The sequence below is a fragment of the Tympanuchus pallidicinctus genome, unplaced genomic scaffold (assembly GCF_026119805.1).
Source record: "Tympanuchus pallidicinctus isolate F22 unplaced genomic scaffold, pur_lepc_1.0 scaffold6, whole genome shotgun sequence".
NCBI lineage: Eukaryota > Metazoa > Chordata > Aves > Galliformes > Phasianidae > Tympanuchus > Tympanuchus pallidicinctus.
This window is the reverse complement of record NW_026294780.1, coordinates 22,774,493-22,786,844: the sequence shown is the minus strand read 5'-3', so window position 1 is coordinate 22,786,844 and position 12,352 is coordinate 22,774,493. Positions and strand designations below refer to the sequence as shown.

Sequence of the window (12,352 nt, the reverse complement as noted above, 5' to 3'; positions counted from 1 at the left end):
ACCATTTAAAAACAGAAACTAATGAAGAAAAACAGAAACTAACGAAGTGCAGTTTCCTATATCCTCCTGCTATCTCATGGAACTCCATAATAAGGAAACCTTTTCTCTTTTATCAGCCTACTTTTTTGGGGTTGGTACTTGAAATGTATCAGAAACCAAAAGTTCCACTTGTAAAACACTCGTTCAGTGTCTGATATCCTAGGTCTGATTTCTGCTGTTCTTCCACTTTGTTTCAAATTTTGTATTTCTGAGAATGGCATGCTCATGTATTACATGTGTGTGAGTCCCTCCCTATTATGTATACTTATTTTCGCATATACCTATCTATACAGTCACAAGCCAGTAATATACAAGTATTTTATAAAAGGGCATTGGAAGGACTCAGTTTACTACAATACTTGACACAGATCTAATGAGGAGAGTCTCAGACAGGATCTTCTACTTTAGAGATGATCATAACTTTTGTGTCTAGAAATGCTGTTGTAATTTTCTGGAAAAAAAGCTGTGAAAATGGTGAGTTTGCAGATGCTATTTGGCAACATCTACTGAGAGAACTATCCAGACAAAAACAGCAGTCTAGGTAGTATCTCATTCACAGTATTTGGGGGCTTTAATGTTATGGATTTCATTATTTTTTGGTTTTGCTTTGAACACACACACAAAAAAAAAATAACTTGTAAAAGATCACTAAGCTTTTCAGAACCCTTGGCTCCTCTCTTTCAGGCTACAATGATCGGTCAATGATAACTTGGGTAAGTCAGTGGATTGGTTAAAACACTGATTATCTGAACTACCATCCTATTTGGTTGTTCTTTCAAGATGAAATTTACGATTCACAGAGAGTGGCTCTCACTTCTAACGGTATCACCTGATGCTGAATTACATATCTGTAATCATACCACCGCTGTCCATCGTCCAGGAACGACATGACACCACAATACTCCATGGATAACCCTTGCAGCCACTGGATCTTTTTCACCACATCTTTCCTTTCCTAGCACTTTTCTCCACAATGTTTTGATTAGTAGAAATGCATTCAGATTTCTCTAGGGAGAAGAATATGGGATGTGTCTGACATTTTTAAGACAACCTCAGATGGTACTGTTCAATCCATCGCTTTTCCATTTCCCCTTGAGTCTTATTCTAAGTCCGGTACACAACAGTTAATGTGATTTTCACAAAGCACTGATCAGTAATGTAAATACCATTTCTTCCCTTAAGACTTATAATGAATTCTGTGTTTCTTACGCTTGTTTCTTTCGCAGTTTGTCATGTCAAGGATGTTAAAGATGATATTAGGAAATCATAGAACAGTTAAACCATGAACTGCTGTGTTCCTGTCCATCAGTAAGAAAAGTTTGACTGCAAGAGTATTTTGTTGGAAGGGTTGTACTGACAGTCATTTACATATATAAATATATATATATATTTGTAGTGCTATGCCTGCTTCTTTCATATACCTTAAATTACTACCAGATAATGAACTACCTTCTATTAAACTCATTTTTTGTAATGCATCTTTCTAAAATATAGGCATTAGAAGACACTGCTGCTCAGCCAAGGCAATTTTGCCTGGTGCAATATTGTGTTACTAGACAAAGGCATTTGAAAAAGGACATACATTTTATTTTCTAAATCAATACTTTCTTCTGCTGCCTACTGAAAAATCCTTTTTTAGTATTTACAACCCATTTGAGAGTTAGGATAGGATTGTAATATTCAATAACAGACTGAGACAATAGCTAGCATTCTTAAAGATTAATTCTATTTGCCCTGCCTTTTGCCTGCAAATGTTATCTACATAATGCTTTTCAGAAGAAAGTGTACCTTGTCAGTTCTCTTGCTTTATGGTATACATATATTAATGAGTACGTATTTTCATTGACAACAGTATAAAGCAAGTTATTCCTTTAATAGTGTTATTATACTGTTTATTCATGTGCATATTTTAAATTTGCAATGGCTTGTTGGAAAGTTTAATTGATTGTCACTGATTAATAGCCGAAGCTTTGCTTTTGTTTAGACACCAGTACATAAAATTCTGATCATTAAATGAAAGTTTAATTCTGCTTATTAGATCTTAAGGATATTCTTTTCAAAATCACAGCAATTTCTTTACCAGTTTATCTCCACAAAAATACTGTGTTGAAAATGTTAGAAACCATAGTTCTTCTAGCTACCTTTATTATGAGAAATAAAGAGACTATCTTCAGTTAAACAAGAAGATACATTGACCTTGATATCAATCTTGCCATAATTGGATTGATAATGCATTAAAATATAGAACCTGTGATTAATTAATGCTACACGCAGAGAGCACAATATCTCAAATGAAAAAGATTTCTTGTCAGGAAAGTCATATGCACACTGCCTACTATAGGTACCTCGCTGCAGTAACTACTGCAGCATGCAACGTCAAGAGAGCAATGAGGGAGTCAAACTATCTGCCACCCAACATCACCAAATTTTGTCTGGCTATGCTTTCAATAGACAGAACTAGGAAAACATTCTCCCCACATATAGATGCACATATTATGCATTGCTCCCGCTTCTTTCTGTTGGCAGTACCAATGATCCTTGTTCTGGCACCATAGTATAATAAACTGTGCTAACGATTCGTGGCTATTTTCAGCTTAGAAACCGCTACAGTCATGCACAATGCCCTAGCAAGTGGCTTGCATACAGCCCTTTAATGCAAATATTAAGGACAGCTGATCAGAAGATTTATGGAAATGTAACTATTCCCATGGTTTATGGATAAGGACAGTGTAACGTAACTTCTCCTTTCAACCTAAAGTTAGAAAGTGGTACAGCAATCTGGACAATGTAATTTCTGCCCTGTGAAGACTATGCAATGGAAGATCAGAAACACAATCCCCAGCCTTTCTGGTCCTCCTTTCATTGAATTTAGTGAAAGTTTGCCACTGGTTCCAGTTCCAGGAGAAGCATATGTAACAAATTTTTTACTAACTATTAAGATTTGTGCTTTAATCTTCAGTGTCTCTCAAACAACACTTGACAACACACACTTTATTCTGTTATAATTACAGCAGTAATGAGGTGTGGGGCAATCTTTTACACTGTTGCTTAATATTCAGTACTGTACGTATAAATACTTGACACCTCAGTGAAGACATTGACATGCCTTATTCATTTCAGTTATTTTTGTGGTATTGGTTTTGTTAGATTGCTTTACAGCATAAAGAATAAAACCATAACTGCTCTGGCTTAAAACTGTCCAGTTCATTTTTATCCAAGCCGTGTTAAACAAATCTATTCATCTTCATCAATTCTTCTCATTCTCATCACCTTTCACTCACACTTTGAAGGCAATGTATCTTGCTGGTTGAAAACAGGGATTTGATATTCTCTGATGGACTACAATAAATTCCTCAAGTAAAAACATGCCTCGTGCCTTGTGTTTTGTTGGCTGTAAAATGAAATATGCTCTCTGCAGGTCAGTAATGTTAACCTCATGATTGCCAGCTACTGGAGAATCGTGAGGTAAGATGAATCTTTAAAGTAGTTTATGAGTTCATTTTGCAGCATTCTTTTTCCAGTTATATTTATGTGCAAACAATGCATTTCTAAAATATCTCAGAGGAGTGAAAACTATCGTGGAAGTGTCAGAAGTCATGGCATCTAAAGATGAAATTTCAGGCAGTAGTAATTTATTTATTCACTTGAAAATGACAGGAGCACTCTCTGACTATGTGTGAGATAGATAGTTTAAAAAATGACATGCTATTTTCACTTAATTTTGAGTCAGTAAGATTACAAACTGATTTAATGATAGCTTCCATTGCAACAGTTGAACTGTAATAAACACCTTTTTTTTTTTTACATGAATGTCCATGGCATACAAATCTTAAAATGTAAATCAATATACTTCTTTAAGATATTGGAATCTGTTAAAAAAAAAAAAAAAAAAAAAAAGGATTTGTAAGGATTTGTTTCATTTCTCTATTCTGTCTGACTTGTTTTAATTCTTGCAGAGGAATCTCATATTTCAAAAGAAGTGTTTAAACATTTGATGTAGCCTCTTTAATATTCTCCTGTTTATTTGGATTTAAGTTTAAAGGCATTGTGCAGAATGTGAGAACTTCAAGAACTTCAAATGAAGATTAGGCAACCAAGATTAGGCAACAGAATCAAATTCCTAAATCCAGGTGAGCTGAATCCTACCCTTACCTGGTACAAGATTTAGGTGAACTGAATCGTGAGACAGGTGTTTAGGTCCAAACATAAGTACATTCAGTGATATTCTACATGCTGTGTTATGTCCTGGACACTTCTGCAGGGCTCATCAAGTCAAGGTTTCCATTACATTTCTTTATGTACCTGGTAGAGCAGCAGGAAACCCATGTCTTTCTGGGGCAGGAGATGGAGCCAATGAATGGAACCATTAAGAATCTCTAATGGCGCTGTATGACCTATTTCTGGGTACCCACAGTGAGTATCTAAGATAGATGAAGCATGTCCCATTCAAGAGATGCCTGTCCCCAAGTTGAGAGAGATCAGCTGTTTAGAAACAGCATGAATGAAAGAAACATTTGAGCAGACTTGAGAGTGCATTTGCTCTGTCAAAGTGCACTGTGTGCTGTGTTCTCTATTCTACACAAAAGAAAACCTGAGCTTTCAAAATAATTCTTCTGTAGTTTTCAGACTCTGAAAAATGATTTTCTGGCTGTAATAATTTTGCACTATTCTTTATTCTCTTAATGCAGGGGGAACTTTGCCGTACATGCTTCATGATCTAAAAGGAGGAAAAACAATTACTCATCTGAGAACTAAGTGTAAGCACCAGTTTGAAATTCTGCTGCCTCCCTAAGAAGACATTACCTGCAATGATGCAGAGACTCTTCTATAAATAATGAAAAATATGATAATTAATAACACCTTTTAATTATTATTCTTTTCTCAGGCACCTGCCACAGGGTTCTATTAATTATTGGTTCCTTGCTTCAAATCCTGCTGGAACCGAATGTAATACTATGGCGAGCAACCATTTTCTCTATCAGATTTCTGATATGTGTTTCATGCCTGTATGAAACACTGCAAGTCTGTTGTGATATTTTTGTCTCATCAACATGCAAGTAAATTCAAGGAGAATGAAATGTGAGGAGCTACTATAAAAAACTGAAATTGTAAGTAGCTAACTGTTTGAAAACAGCAGATGCTTTCCCAGCAAAGGTTCTGGCTTCTTCTACCTGTTAGAGATGATATTTGAAAAACAGTTTTTAGCAGTGAAATAATATTGATATACTAAATCCAGAGGCTTTTCTGAATTTATTAGCACACTGTTGTTTTAATACTCTGCTGAACGTACTGTCACATCTGCACCTCTGAATTGAGTATCCATTCTCTTGATTGTATGGGTAGAACAGGTGGTTTTCTGAAATCATGACAAACATTAATAAATCCAGGAAATACAATTTTCCTCAGTGATCCAGGAAAAACTGTGGCTTAAGATGTTTTCTGGTGCATTGCTAACCTTGGACGTAGCAGAAGGCCATCAGATAAAGATACCAAGCTAATATAAAAATGTGCAGATTTTGAGCATTGCCAATATGATGTAAGTGTAGGAAAATAAGTGTGGGACAGAAGGGAGAGGAGAAGAGAAAGAAGCCCAGGAGTCACAGTACAACTGAATTAAGAGGAAGAGTATGAGTCGAGTAAAAATGCACTTAGAATAGTACAGAAAAAGGTGATGTGCTGTGCTTTTTGGTTTGGAGTTTCTATTTCCTGGCTTTTTTCCTGGTTGATGGTTTTCTTCAATTGCATATTTATCCATTTTTGGCATGGAAATTGATTCATGCAAATTAAACAACAAATTCCTCACAGATACAAAAACAAACTCTTAATTAGAAGAGTTTTCACTGAGAACTTTCATCCTTTAACATCAGTCCTGTCTAGTCTTTAAACATTTGAGTGCATACAACACAAACAGTTAATACAGGGAGTAATTCTTTGTGCTACATGTTTTGTAGTGCCGTTTAGAACAAATTGAAAGATCCTTAACCATGCCACAGCCACAGCTGAAAGCTCAGCTCAGGAAATTCTGTTCCAGTGAAAGCCTGCTCCACTACATACTCCTTTGAATTTGGAAAGAAACAAGTCTGACATTCTCTGGCTGCAAAGTGAATTTGTTGAAACTTGCCAAGAAAAGTAATATTCTGAGCAATCGTTGTGCAATAAACTCTCATTTCCATTCATATTGCTCTGTGAAACCTGTCCTTAACTTTGCTTCTGAATGAAAAAAGTTGTGAAATATGCAAGAAAAGCCGGGGGGGAGAGGAGGGGGAGGAGGACAATTTTGCACAGTGCTAGCAGCAGAGTGGTTACTAGATAGCAACTATGCTGATACTGAATGACTGAGAGCAACCAGTGCAAAAATGAGTATGAGGCAGTGGATGTGATGAGCTGACACAAATTCATCCATCTGAATAACACAATTAAGTATACATCAGAAAAGAATGACTAGACAATACCCAGACCAAGCTAAAAAACAAAAATACAGGCAAGGCTGAAATGAAAGATACCTTTTTTTTGCTCCTTTTTCAGTTTAGAGGAGAAATAAGACTTCTATCTGCTTTTTTTTTTTTCCATCCTAGCAGTCACAAGAGTATTCTTTCTTACCAGGAGACAGACACAGTGTAAATGAGCTCTGTCACCACTCTCTCCATATGTCATGATCAAATTTTTTTCAGTCGGGATGTTACTTTAAACAAAATTCTACATTAAAAAAAAATAAAATGTATCTGCAAGATCATGAGACTTGTTCTAAGATTACAGATGGCAAGAGTTGGAGGGGAGAGGAATAAGAAAAGGAAGTAGGAAAGAGAATATCTGTCCTGAATAAAAGGATGATTTTTCCTTCTGTTAAAAATCCAGCTTTTCCTTTTCTCAGAAAGGATTGTGCTTTGCCTACACAAGTGGCATTTTTCAAAGCTTTGAGCTGAATTCTAAATCTGTAGGGTTTGGCACACCGAGTGGGTGTATACTTCTATAGAAGAAGAAGAAGGCTTTCTGAACCTCACTGAAGTTTCTTTTACCAGGCATGGGGAGGAGATGCAGCAGCTTTGGGATGTGACACAAATCTGAGTAATCCTAGAGCATCTGTAAATGAGTCCATTTGTTCTTTTCTCTGCTGGGCAGCTGAACCACAGGGACCAGTGGGAGCAGGGAATGCCAAGCCTGAGCACACTTGCTAACCACAAAGCCAGCTGCTGACACAGGTCCTAAGGACTACAAGTGAATTTGACATGCATCTGCAAGGAATGAGCACACCATCTCTCCACAACAACCCCAAGGGGAGCCAACATAGACAGAAGCAGCTCTTCAGCCAGGTCTCCCTCCCCTGAGCAGGCAACAAGCACGGGCTGGAAAGATGCGTTGGTAAAAGCTCTTATGGAGTCTGAAATTCTGCAGTAAAAATGAGAAAGAAACGAGCCAGCAAAATGTAATAAGCACTTCAGGCTCTGCCTGAGATCGATGGCAGCCAGCCCAAAGGAAGGCAGTCATCAACCTTATCCCTGGCAATACATGTTACATGTTTTTCAGTTAACTCTGGCAGAGGAGGTAACTGTGAAACTGTTACAGATAGCTGAGTGATAATATATCTGTGTAAAAAAAAAAATAAATAAAAAATAAAAAAAAAGTTGCTGAAAGATATTTTAAGCAAGAGTCACCCAGAAGAAGATATATATAATGAAAAAAAATAATAATACAGTGAAACCTTGGGGGGGATTTCTTCTGAGGCAGATAGGAATAAATCTGAAAAGAGACTGGGTGGTCACTCAAGAGATGACAGGGAAGCAGGCCTAGGAGCAGGCTGGGACACAGCCATGGAATCACCAAGTGAAAGGAGCCATGGGACAGGGCATTGTGACCACATCAGTGAACATTTCAGCAGTTCCATGAGAAAAGACTGGACATACGACACAGCTACCTTGATGATATTTTCAGGAATGTAAACCCTTAAAAAAAATCAAGTGATTTTCCTATTGCCAAGCCTGGAGTTGTCCTTTGTACCAATTCTGACATTTTCAAAAAGCTGAGCACTTTTATCATCTCAGTACAGGAGTCAGAGAAGCAGTAGGCACACAGTCACCCAGAGGTGCTCCTGAAGCATAGCTTTAGCGTCATGTTGCAACGGACAGTTCTTTCAAGCAGGACTTTCCTACACACGGTACAGCTGGAGAAGAAGGAGTTGTGTTTCCTGAATTAGAAGAGTGTTCTGTAATCTTGCCTTACCCTGCCAAGCATCAATCCATCTAATGTAATTCAAACAGACAGCAGAGCTCTCTGTGACATGACCGCAGAGAATCAGGAACCACAGAAGGAGACCTACCACAGCCCCCACCACAGTGCTGAAAAAGCTTTTTTATCTAGTATGTGAGAAAGCTTGAGGGCAGAGATAAGGGTTGAAAAGACTTCATCTGAGCTGCAGATAAAGTTTCTGCCTCCTTTATTCTGGCACTTCTCAAAAGTGCTGTCAAAGGCAACTGCTGGAGTCAGCACCTGATTTCTTTCCGTTCTGCCTAATGAAGGTGCTCCAGAGTTCACGGGTTTGTCAACAGGCCAGAAGCAGCAAGGTACTGAAAGGAGGAGAGGTGAACAGGAAGGGACCGTCTGCTCTGGGTGAGATCTGATCACTTATTCCCTCTGCTGAGTAGTTTGGTACATTCAGGATGAGCTGCTCTTCATAATGGACACATCTCTCACTCTCATGACATTTATTACCTTAGTTTGCAAATCCCATCTGTCTTTACACGAGTGGCATCAGGGCACTTTGAGGGAGTGATGGTAGCATTGCTATGAATGCAAGTGGGATCAGTGAAAATCAAGATAGGAGATGCTCAAGATCAGGCTGGATGTGGCTCTGAGCACACTGATCTAGCTGTAGGTGTCCTTGTTCACTGCAGGGGAGTTGGATTCGATGGCCTTTAGGGATCCCTTCCAACTCAAACAGTTCTATGATTCTACATCAGTCAGACCTGCAGGTACTCCTGTTAGGTGAATCTGGAGACCTATTAAGTGGAAGGCTGATGGTCACGCTTTCTTCTCATGTTTCTTCTTTGGAGGCTCCCCTGCTAATATCAGAGTGTGATTTTGGATCAGTACAATAGCTTATGCATGGGCTTACTCTGAAAGACGGTGCAGAGGTAGCTTTTGATGCTCATGCTCTTTCAGGGAAAAGGCCCCAAAAGAAGTAGCTGGAGTATATAAAGATGGCCAGTGCTGGTACCACCTCTTCTGTCCACTTAGGTCTTAGAAAGCTAATTTTAGCAAAGAAATCTGGATAATGAATACTTACAGATACTGAGCTGTATCTTAGCTGCAGGAGAACTGAAGTAGAGCAGGATCATAGCACCTACTTTGTTCGTAACCCAACTATAACCACACAGTAGTGTGGAGGGCTGCATGCACTGCATAAAAAGTGAAGGAGGTACTTCAGAATTACTAGATGTCAGCAGTCTACGTGGTAGGTTCTGTGTGTATCTTCACTATTAAGTTTAGCTGATGGCTTTGGAATCTCCTCACTTCTTTCTTTTTTCTTCCCATAGGGGAAAAAATTTCTCTCAAAAGCAAAGTGAAGTAAGCATTTAATAGAAGGTCAGTCAAAGCATTGCACTTACAATTTTACAGTAACAGTCACTAGATGTGGTTGCTTTACATTGCTTCTTTTCTAGACCAGGGGCAGAATCAGAGCAAATTTCTCTTTGAGCAATCAGCTGAACAGCCAGCAATGAGACTTAAGCTCTCACTAATTCCTTCAGAGAATTTTCATGATAAGCTTTTGCACAAAAGCACAGTCCATGCCTGACAGAAATGATGTGGCCATTCAGATTCTGCAGAGCTGAAGAATGAGACACCTGACCCACTGGTGATTCAGAGCAAGGCATTAGCTGCCCACAGAACCTACACAGTCAACTGAGAGAGCAATTAGCTATTGACTAGAGAGAATTCAACTTCTCAGAAGGATAATCCACTCAAAAGCCCAGCTCGCAGAGCTGGAAGCTGCACAAGTTTAGGTAATAAAATGGCTGAGAAAGGGATGTTTTTGAGTAATTCTCCCTCTCTGGAACTTAAACATTGCAGCTGCATGTTACATAATCCTGTGTGATCCAGAGCCATTTGTCAGAAGTAAGCACCAATTCAGCAGGGGTTACCTTGAAAGATGCAGAGGAAGGTGGGTGGGAAGTGATGTATGCACCCACTTGAAGGCATCCCAGAGTGCATCTCCCTTCTGCCACCTGCAGAGAGCGACCACGCAGGTGGAAGTGCTCTGCTCGTCCCTTACTGGGCTAGGCTGGGGTTGCTCAGTTATGAACATGAGAGGTAAAAGCGACATGCAGAGATAGGCCATGGGCAACAGTGATGCTCACCAGCTGGACCCCTCCTTGTCCCCATTTTGGTGTCCACACCCTGGTAGTGCTGGGGGTGTGAAGGCAGGGTGGGACACTCCAGCCAGCACCACCTCAGCACCCCAGCCAAGCCAGCCCCATGAGCGGAGGTCAAGCTTTGCTAAAACCCCTGAGTGCCCTGAACTCTGGACACTGGATGTGGTGTGTTTTCAGGATTGTTCGCTCAGTTGAGGAGTCTATGGGACACTTCATCTCCTCTCATGGGACAGAAGAGACTCTCTCCATCCTGCCAGGACAGCTTCAATACAACTTACAAAATGATAGATTGAAGATATTTGTTAACACCTGCGTCGAAAAACGTATTTTCCATATTTACACTAAAATATAAATTGGAACAGTAACAAATATTAAACCAACCTTCAAATCGCGCTTGCTACAGGATTTCCTCCATCCTTTTTGCATGCTCAACCTTTTTTGTTTCTAAGCATTTTACATGAAGTTTACCTTTACATGAAGTTTACCTTTGCTTCTTCCTTTCACTGAAGATTCGACTCCGCGTGCTGTTCCATCTGGGCTACACCAGCTTTCTCCTGTCTCCAGGTACTTTCCCGGTGAGCCGCCAGAGGGCAGGCCGTGCTCTCTGCGCAGCTCGCTTCAACTGTACGAATTATTATTAAAATGAGGCCTCGAAGAACTCTCATAGAAAGCATTATTAACTAGATTTTTTATTCAAGGCTACCAAAGCAGTATTTTTATTAGACTCGAGTCTAATAGAAAATAGAAAATCAGAGCATCCTCTTAATACAACCCATCACACACCAAATCCAACAATCTGTTCAGGACTTCAGTTGTTTTGTAAAAAAAACATAGGAGAGCCACCCAAATGTGATCCAAATCTGTGTTTAATAAAGAAATATAGGGGACATTTATAAAGAAATCTTTAAAATGGGGGTTTAGGGAGTGCTGTATTCAGACCCTTCTCTGCAGGCCCAGTTAACAGAGGCTATCTCTGTTTGTTACGTTGAGTTCTGCATCCCAGATTTTTGACAGTATTTGGGTCTTGAAACATGAATACATGAAACAATGTAGAAGAGCTAAAATAGAGATGGATAAGCATCATTTTCAGCTTCTGTTACAGGTTCCTAATACAGGATTAAAACACAAATATCTATCTAGCTGTAACAGAACTCCTGCTTCTAAACAAATTTTAGGAGAATTTGAGCCTGGATGCTTACCAACTGCTAACAGTAGCTTGATCAGAAACAAAATATGGGATCATATGAAATGGATAAGTAATAGGACAAGGGGGAATGGTTCTAAACTGAGACAGGGGAGGTTTAGGTTAGATATTAGGAGGAAGTTTTTCACACAGAGGATGATGACACACTGAAACAGGTTGCCCAAGGAGGTTGTGGATGCCCCATTCCTGGAAGCATTGAAGGCCAGGCTGGATGTGGCTCTGGGCAGCCTGGTCTGGTGGTTGTCAACCCTGCACATAGCAGGGGGTTGGAACTCAATGATCACTGTGGTCCTTTTCAACCCAGGCCATTCTATGATTCTGTGATTCTCTGAAACGATATGATTGTGCTTCTGGAACAAAACAATGGGGTTCCCACAGTATTTTGCCACATTGCACAAAACATTTTTAACCTCCTGCAAATGAACTACATTCTTTAGAACATTTATTGATAACCATAAAATAATACACTATTCAAATGTATATGTAGAGTTTAAAACTTTCAGCGCATCACAGGGCTGCTAAATGAAATCAAAACCAAATTGAGCTGAAAAAAATATCTCGCTAATTCAAGACGTTTTTCTTCTATTTTGATTCTTAACTGTCTTGATCTAACTCTATAGAGATTTGATGATTTTTAAGTGTCACACACTCCAGATAATGTTTGGTAATGAGAAAACTCTAGTCTCTCTTGGGCCTTGCACATACGTACCCAGAGACTTCATATATCACAATTCACAAGATA

The 12,352-nt window shown here is 39.2% G+C and overlaps 1 protein-coding gene across 2 annotated transcripts in view; it reads right to left on the bottom strand.

Annotated features, from left to right (window-relative positions):
* ABCC4 (ATP binding cassette subfamily C member 4) overlaps positions 1 to 12,352 on the bottom strand; it is a 1,253,378-nt gene that overhangs the window by 855,340 nt on the left and 385,686 nt on the right. The window lies entirely within an intron of this gene.